Here is a 9,232-nt window from a genome sequence, read left to right as displayed (position 1 = left end):
AAAGAGATGTTAAATTATTACATTATCATGATATTATGATATATTAATATATCTTAGTATGATATATATACAGTTAAATGTTGTTACAACGATAATCGTTACATATATGTCTCGTTTCGAAATCATTAAGTTAGTAGTCTTGTTTTTACATATGTAGTTCATTGTTAATACGCTTAATGATATGTTTACTTATCATAATATCATGTTAACTATATATATATATATATATATATATATATATATATATATATATATATATATATATATATATATATATATATATATATATATATATATATATATATATATATGACATCATATAGTTTTTACAAGTTTTAACGTTCGTGAATCACCGGTCAACTTGGGTGGTCAATTGTCTATATAAAACCTATTTCAATTAATCAAGTCTTAACAAGTTTGATTGCTTAACATGTTGGAAACACTTAATCATATAAATATCAATTTCATTTAATATATATAAACATGGAAAAGTTCGGGTTACTACAGTAATACTTACCATAAAGCTCATCAATATCGTAATAAACTTTGGCTTCTCGAATTTGGTAGAACTTATTAACCATCTTTAACCTGAATGTAAAATTAGGGGTTGGAATTTGGGGTTGTCGAATGAAATAGGATAATGGTGAGAAAGATGGAGACATGGTTTTATGTGGCGTCTCTCAACTTGTTAAAAGACTGAAACACCTTCGCATGATTCACACATGATTGAGGTTAACAAAAAACGTAGACGGTATGTTGACGGAAGGATGACCTGGTTTCATATGCACAACGTGAGGGACGACTCAAGCAAAAAGCAAAAAAAATAAATAAGGATAAAGTGAGAAGGCTTAATAGGGACGACGCGCTTAATTTTTCTAATATTAAATAAATAAAATGGGCGGTATAAATTACCATGAGCATAAGACTGTACAAATTAGCGGTACAAACACTAAAACACGCACACAAGTCACATATATTTTGGTCGGATGAGTTAATTTATTTCATTATCATAAGTCTCCTTTGTGTAATTAAGCCTAAAAACACCAAAGGCGGTTTGATTCCATCTACATCAACAGCCAATTTCAATCGCTAAACATGTGTGTTTCTGTAAGTTAGAACTTAGATTTTTCTCTAGTTTTGTTTATGTGTGATAAACAAAACTATGTTAGGAAGATATGTAATGTACCTTTTTGCTACAAGTCAACCTTTGACCTTTTTAAATCAGTTTATTCATTTCATTATAATTGGGAAGATATGTTTTGAATAACATAACAGTTAATTATTGATTTTACAAATCGTATCGTGTTATTTGTCTGTGATCATAGAAATATGTTTTTTTCTTTTATATAGTCATTTACATTTATGTGATTTTCAGGTAGTCAAACTTTGACTTTGGTTCCTTGATTTGGTGTTTCTTCAAAACTGAGCAAAGGGATTTAGAAGGAATCCATTGATTACCCAGAAATCACACTTTGTACTTTTGTGTGTTCAATTGGATAGATAATGTGTATTTTTTTATACAGTATATCTATTTTGTGTGTGTGTGTGTGTGTGTGTGTGTGTGTGTGTGTGTGTCGGCAACTCACAGTTTGACTTATGTTAATTTCTTGATTTGAGGTTTCCCCAAAAGGGAAGGAAATAATTTATTTAATCTGTAAAGTTATGGGTTATCAAGATTGACTACTTTTTGACATGAATGAGGTGGAAGATGATGAATTGGGATTGATCCAATTAACAATCACAGTGTATACTTGCAAGAGGTCCTCTTCGAATCCATGTCTATGACAAATATTTAGTGGTGGCCAGGTATGGGTTGGAAACAACACGTGAGTAATCCTGTTGGGCTGCGTAAGAGTATCGGGTCGGATTCCTCGCCATGTAGCCCCAACAGGAAAAACCTCCTTCTTTTTATCTTTAGTATATACTTTTAATGACAAATCTTTGTTTTTTGTTAATTTATTGATTTGGGTTTCCATCAAAATTGTAACTTGAGATTTAAAGAAGCACTTTCTTGATCCAAAGATCATAGTGTGTGTTATTGTGTTGGAGTGTGTGGAAATGGAGAACAGCAATAAACCACCATCAGCTAAGGAGCTGTTAAGAAGGATCCTAGAGCTCGAAGAACGCAATGTACTTATTAAACAAGAAATATCAAAACGCATGACCCACCGTCCAAAACCCGACAACCAAACATCACAACTAGCCATTGGTAAAAAGGTGGAGCCTTTAGCGATGAGACTAACAGAAACTCAGTATTTGAATATACTGAATTCAATGGGTCAGTCAGTGTTTATATATGATGTGCATCTAAGGATAATCTTTTGGTGAGCCGATTCAACTAGTAAGTTATATTATTAATTTAATTGAGTTTAATTCTTGATATTCTGGTTAATGGAATCGTATCCTATGTGCAGGAATCGAGGTGCAGAACAATATTATGGTTATACAGCTGCTGAAGTTCTTGGGACAAATCCAACGAATTTTTTATCAGAACCAAAATTTGCACATTTATCTGATCTTATCTTGAAACGAAAAGTGAACGGAGTTGGTCTGGGGAGTTTCCTATAAAGAACAAGAATGGAGAAAGGTTTGTGGCTGTTGCTGCTAATACGCCGTACCGTGATGCACATAATAGACTAATTGGGGCAATGTCTTTGTCGAGTGATGCACGTCCATATCATGTTATGAAAGTAGGGATAACCGTTAGTTCACCCACGAGGACTGCTTCCCTTATATATGAGTCTGATCCTCAACAACCATCTCTGGCTTCAATCACCTCAAAGATATCCAATTTGGTTAGTATATGTCACTATCCTCAATTTTAGCTTACTTTATGTACAGCAGAACTATACCTGACAAACGGGTCAGGTTGGGTCGGTTTGGGTAACGGGTCAAAATGGTTTTGGGTTGAAATGGGTCATGAGTCAAACGGGTCAATTTTTTAAACATGTCCAAATGGGTCAGGTGGGGTCTGTTTGGGTAACAGGTCAAATGGGTCAAATGGCTCTTTTTACATTTCTTACATTATTTTAGTTATTATTATTTATTATATATACATAAGAAATATTAATATACATAAAACATGATATAACCATAAATGCTTTCATAAATATTTGGCGGATGAAACTTTTTATGCTCGACCCATTTGACCCATTCATAAGACCCATTATACCCTATTTCTATTTATTGATCTTTGAGTATTGATACCCATTAAACCCGCTCCTTTATTTTTTGTGTAGAACCCAATAGGTTGGAGAGAAACCCATTTGAATCTTTCTTAAGTTTTTACTTACATTGTTTGGCATAATTTTTTTAAAGACCCAATTGACCCATATTTGAGAGTATGGGTCTCAATTGCCAGGTATAAGCAGAACCAACTTTGATATAATTCCTGTTTTACGCTAATGTTTTTTTATAAAACTAACCTAAAATCCGCAAGGTATAAGCTACTAACATTATCAAGTAAGTGAGTCAGCTTACCATAACCATAATCAGATGTTTTAATGTTGGATACTAAACACAATAAGACCAAAGTTGGTTCGTTGCAATTTTCACATTAGAAATAAATTAAATAGGGGTAGTTAGAAAATGGGTTTTAGGTTGATAATCTTGGATTGTTCTTGAATCGTTTAACAATCTATCAATAACGTATTTCGATCCTAATACTGCCTTGGGTTCACGAAATCAATATTGTGAAAAGACAAGAACAACACTTTGTGTCTAGACAATAAGATAACAAAGCAAAATATTAGAATTTTGTATGTTCGTTATGAAAGCAATTGTCCATATATTTGGCGGAAACTAAGCAAAGAAGCAATACGTGCAATTGCTAGAGCACGGGAGAAATTGTCCTAAATGCCCCGTTGATAACACTAAAATCAGCAATATGAATGTACTTGACGTTGAAAACCTTAAAACAGGCTTTGAAAGTGAAGTCGAAAATGAAGAAAGAAGAGAACGATCATTTAGACAATACTCTCGATAGTTACAGAAGCACACCGAGGGGACATATAGATCCATCTCCATTTGGAGTATTTTTTTCCATGAATTCCGAGAATCTATTTAGCAGAAAACTAGTGATTGATTCTGGTGACGAGAATGAAAACAAACATGGGATCCACAAGATTTTGTCTTCAAATGAAAAAGAAGACGAATCTCGTGATTCTAATGTTGGTTGGCATCAATTTAATGTGAATCAAGCGCACCAACATGGTCCACAAATGAGTTCCAGTGCTTCTGCAAAAGTAGCCTACCAACTCTCGGTGGCGATTCTAGGATTAAAACTCAATGGGGTCCCAAATTTTTTTTTTCCATTAGGAATTATGTTTTAAGGGTATTTTAGTGGTCATTTACCTTTAAAAATCTATAAATTCTGAATATATATGGGGTCCTATACATTTTGAACACTAGATTATTAAAAAAAATTTCCCACATGTGGGGTCATAGGACCCCATTGCTCTTCATGTAGGATCGCCGCTGTCAACTCTGCGTTGCTAACAGTTCGGACCGCAATAAGATCGAGGCTTCAGGTTTATTGCCCTCAACGGTGCATATTAGTCGAACAAGTAGTTTGAGTTGCATAAGCACTATAAACAGCATCAAAAGCGCCAAAGTCGAAAATGAGAGAGACAACCTTGAATATGAGATCATGTGGGAAGACTTAATAACTAAACAACAGATCGGACAAGGTAAATATTTGGCATTTTCCTATAATTCTTTTTTATTTTTTTATTGCTTATTTTTATGCAAGACATATTTCATTTAAAAGCATATTTCATTTAAAAGCATATTTAAAAGCATTTTTCTGGCAGGTTCGTGTGGGACTGTATACCAAGGACTCTGGTATGGATCAGTACGTTCTCCATCTCCCACTCGTAAATATCGTTTGTGAAGAATATGGTTCGATTTTTTAGTTTTTCTTCTAGTTGATGTACTACTAAAAGAGTATTTGAAGATATCAAATGACCTTAGAAAAATATATTAAAAAAGAAATCAAATGAGATGTGAATTTAATTATGAAGGATGTCGCTATCAAGGTATTCGAGCATCGGGAGCTTTCCTATGATGTGCTGATATCGTTTAGGCAGGAGGTATATATGTATTCAATTTGAACATAGGGAGTTGTCGTGTTTTGCTTTCGATTTTGGATTTGGTGCATGTGACATGTAACTATATTGTGTATATCTTTTTGAAGGTATCTCTAATGAAAAGGCTTCGACATCCAAATATATTGCTTTTCATGGGCGCCGTAACTTCACCTCAGCATCTATGTATTGTCACAGAGTTTCTTCTCCGGTTGGTTTTCTAAAAGAAATAACACTTTCGTTCCTTAAATCAATTATCATCTTGATTTAAGATTACATTTTCTTTTTAAGAACAGCAACTCACACCCCCCAACACCTATTAATCCACCAATATGCTCTTTGGTAATTTAAGATTATATGTTAAAATCGAGTTTGTTGTGCAGTGGAAGTTTGTTTTGGATACTTCAGAGAAATACAACCCGGTTAGATTGGAAACGACGTCTTCATATGGCCATGTCTTCATATGGCCATGGATATTGTAAGTACCATGCTAATTATCATATGCATAAGAACTTTTTCTTTTTAAGTTTATCTTATTATTATTAATTTTCGAATAGGCACGAGGCATGAATTATCATCATCGTCGCCAACCACCTATCATTCATCGCGATTTGAAGTCTTCAAATCTTCTCGTCGATAAGAATTGGAATGTGAAGGTATGCTTTGACCTTTCTCTATACACATGTTGTCATGTGGCTACTATGCTAGTGATTCTCCAATAATAATAATATATACGGAGTATGATATATGATCGTGTAGGTAGGTGATTTCGTAGACTCACGTATCAAGCATCTTGCGTACCTGAATACAAAGACGGGGAAAGGGACGGTATTGCAATCTTCTTTTTGGATTCTCTCTCTCATTCTCTTGTTCCACAAATAACACTAGTAAATTAAAGAATATGCAACTTAATTTTTAGGTCAAATGGTCTAGATTTGACTTTTTATGCCATAATATTCCATTGACTTATTTCTTGTGCATGTTATTCGGTTTTTCTTTTTGTAGCCTCAATGGATGGCTCCTGAAATTCTTCGTAATGGCCAAGCAGATGAAAAGTAAGCCAGTACCTCGAATGAAATATTTATTTTTTTCTCATAAATTTGTGAAATTAATATTGTTTTGTTGTTGGTCTAGGTCTGATGTTTACAGCTATGGTGTGGTATTGTGGGAAATTATCACAGAGAAGGTTCCTTGGGATGATCTTGACCCGATGCAGGTATGTTATTCATAAGTGTTGAGTTCAATGATGGTTTGTGTAATTGTTCATCTTTCAATTTAAGATTGATTACAGCTATATCTGGCAATTGAGACCTATTTTCTCAAATTTGGGTCAAATGGGTCAAGTTTTCGGGTCAATTGGGTCTTGAAAAAAAATCATGTCTGACAATGTAAACCAAAACATAAAAAAAGGTCAAATGAGTTTTTCTTCAACCTATCAAGTCATACAAAATATAAAAGAACCGGGTATCAAATCCTAAGTTCAATAAATAGAGAACGGGTCTAATGGGTCTTGTGAATGGGTCAAATGAGTCGAGTATAACAAGATCATCCGTCAATAATTTATGAAAGCATTAATGGTTATATCAATTATTATGTATATTAATTAATATTATCTTAAATATATAATAGCCCAATGGTTCCTCCCATGTCCTTTGAGTCATGGGATAGGGAGAGGTCATGAGTTCAATCCTTAGGGATGACATGATTTTCTTTAAAACAATTGAACACCAATAATGGTGGTATATATTGACCCTATAGGGAGGTTTTACCGGATTCGTTCACGGACCTCTACCCGGAACACTGCCCGAATGGATGTGTTCCTGGGTACCGTCGATCGGGTTCGGGTTTCCGCCCGAACGTGTGTATTACGTGCAAATGATGAGGGTCGTTGAAATAAATGATCTACTGATGTCAGAAAAATCGCTGTTAAAAAAAATATAATAAATATTAATAATAACTAAAAACAATATAATAAATGTAAAAAATCAAATGTAAAAGTATATGACCTGTTTGGACCCATTTGACCTGTTACCCGTTTCGACCTGTTACCCAAACCGACCCGTTGGAACCGTTTAAAATTTTTACCCGTTTGACCCATGACCCATGTCAACCCACAACCATTTTGACACGTTACCCAAACCGACCCAACCTGACCCGTTTACCAGGTATAATTACAGCTGATTAACACACATAAAAAATTAAGAGTATACACAATGACATAAATTTGATTCCAATATCATTATGGGGGCAGTTTCTTCCAAGAAATATTCAAGTTTCAGGTTAAGTTTGACACTAAAGGTTGTTTGTTTGACCTTAAAAGTCAGAGCCTTTTTGGTCTGACTCTTGAGTTCTAGCATAAAAGTTTTTAATAGCAATAGCAAAACTGGCATATCAAATACAAAAATATAGCTCCAATAATCTATCTGTTTATATGTAGTCTTCTTAGGATCAATGCAGTTTCCAAATATTTTTAAGGATCAAGTGTTTCATGTTAGATTGAGTTAAGGATTAAACAGAAGAAATAATAATACATACATGCAGGTTATCGGAGCTGTAGGGTTTATGAATAAAAAACTAGAGATTCCAAAAGATGTTGATCCACTGTGGGCTTCGCTTATCGAAAGTTGTTGGCGCAGGTTTGGTGTTCTCTTTGATGATTAAAATATTAATATGTTTAAAAACTCTATAATAAACAAATGATGGACAACATTCTTTTGTACGGGCAGTGATTCAGAATCCCGACCAACATTCCAAGAAATACTGTATAGGCTGAAAGAATTGCAAAACAAGTTTGCGGTTGAACGTAAGAGGTAGCAGCCAAGAATGAAACGTATGATAAAAGTTGTGCATGCTGTTCGGTTTCCTCTCGATTTCATTAAGAAGAATACCTGAAAGGTATTTTCCTTATTTCTTTCGTGATGTATCGTGCTGTTAAGGTTGCCCAGTCAACCATGTACTATTCGTGATTGTTTAATATAAGTCCTTCTTGCTTTTCAAAAAAAAAAAAAAAAAAAAAAGAATACCTGAAAGGTCTGGACCACATGATCCCTGTTCTTACAAAGCATTTGCAGACAAAAGATGAATGACATTCTAAGCTAGTTCATCCGAGCTAATTCAGTAAAACATATTATTTTTCTAAATTATTCATATATTATATGTTATATATGTTGCAAGATACTCCGTATGAAATACACATATGTCCACTAATTTGTTAAGAGAGACTTCATTATAGAATACTCATTAATATTTTTTTTTTTTTTTATTGTATTACAAAATGTTAACAATAACTAAATTTCTTAAAAACTACAACTTAGCATGTTCAAAAACATTGCTGTCAACATCCATATTGCAAGTCTTAACCAATTGTGCATCTTAAAACACAATTTGTTTAGTAGTATGTAAGACCACTCGTAGTGGTGAGTGGCGTTTCTTACTCGTTGCTTGTTTTTTGCACACTTTTTGGTGTGGAGTATTGGTGGTGTTGGTTTTTGGTGTATTGTGATGATGTGTAAAAATATAATTGGGTAAGTATTAAAAGAGGATAAAAATAATATTTTTAAAATAATAAGAAAAAAATAAAAAATGCCGGTTGCTTTTGGTGTTGGATTCCAACCAACGCCAAGGAAACGCCTGAAAGAAACACTTGATAACTACCTGATATGGGTGGCGTTTGTTTGGTGCCACATCTACACCTTGTGGTGTTTCTTAAGACCGATACAAGTGGTCTAATTGTGATTTCTAAAAAAAAGAAAAAAAGAAAAAGAGCAATTGACTAATTAACAGAATACCATGTGATGTGTTTTTGTTGCAAGTCAACCTTTGACTTTTCTAATAATTATATAATGATTTGGGTTTTTTTAAGAGGTGGTGATATCTCCAATTATGTTTTTGATAGATCCACAAATATTTATTGGTAATATCCTTCAATAATTTGAAATGAAAAAATTGTATAACACATCTTAGTGAATTTTAGTGGATCTATCAAAAACATGTTTGTTGAAGATAAATCAATGATTATTGGTTTATTATCATTCTGTGAAAATAGTTTGCATACTTTTTATATGCAAGTGTCACAATGGAAGTTTGACTTTGACATTCTGTTGGCTTCTTGACTTTAGTGTTGAAGTATACAACATTTTAAAGCACAA

The 9,232-nt window shown here is 33.6% G+C and overlaps 1 pseudogene; it reads left to right on the top strand.

Moving 5' to 3' along the window:
• Positions 1 to 970: 970 nt before the first annotated feature.
• Positions 971 to 8,137, top strand: LOC139839471 (uncharacterized; annotated as a pseudogene).
• Positions 8,138 to 9,232: the final 1,095 nt, after the last annotated feature.

Source organism: Rutidosis leptorrhynchoides, chromosome 4 (assembly GCF_046630445.1).
Source record: "Rutidosis leptorrhynchoides isolate AG116_Rl617_1_P2 chromosome 4, CSIRO_AGI_Rlap_v1, whole genome shotgun sequence".
Classification (NCBI taxonomy): Eukaryota; Viridiplantae; Streptophyta; class Magnoliopsida; order Asterales; family Asteraceae; genus Rutidosis; species Rutidosis leptorrhynchoides.
Note: the sequence above shows the minus strand (reverse complement) of the source record. Positions and strands in the feature narration are given on the sequence as shown.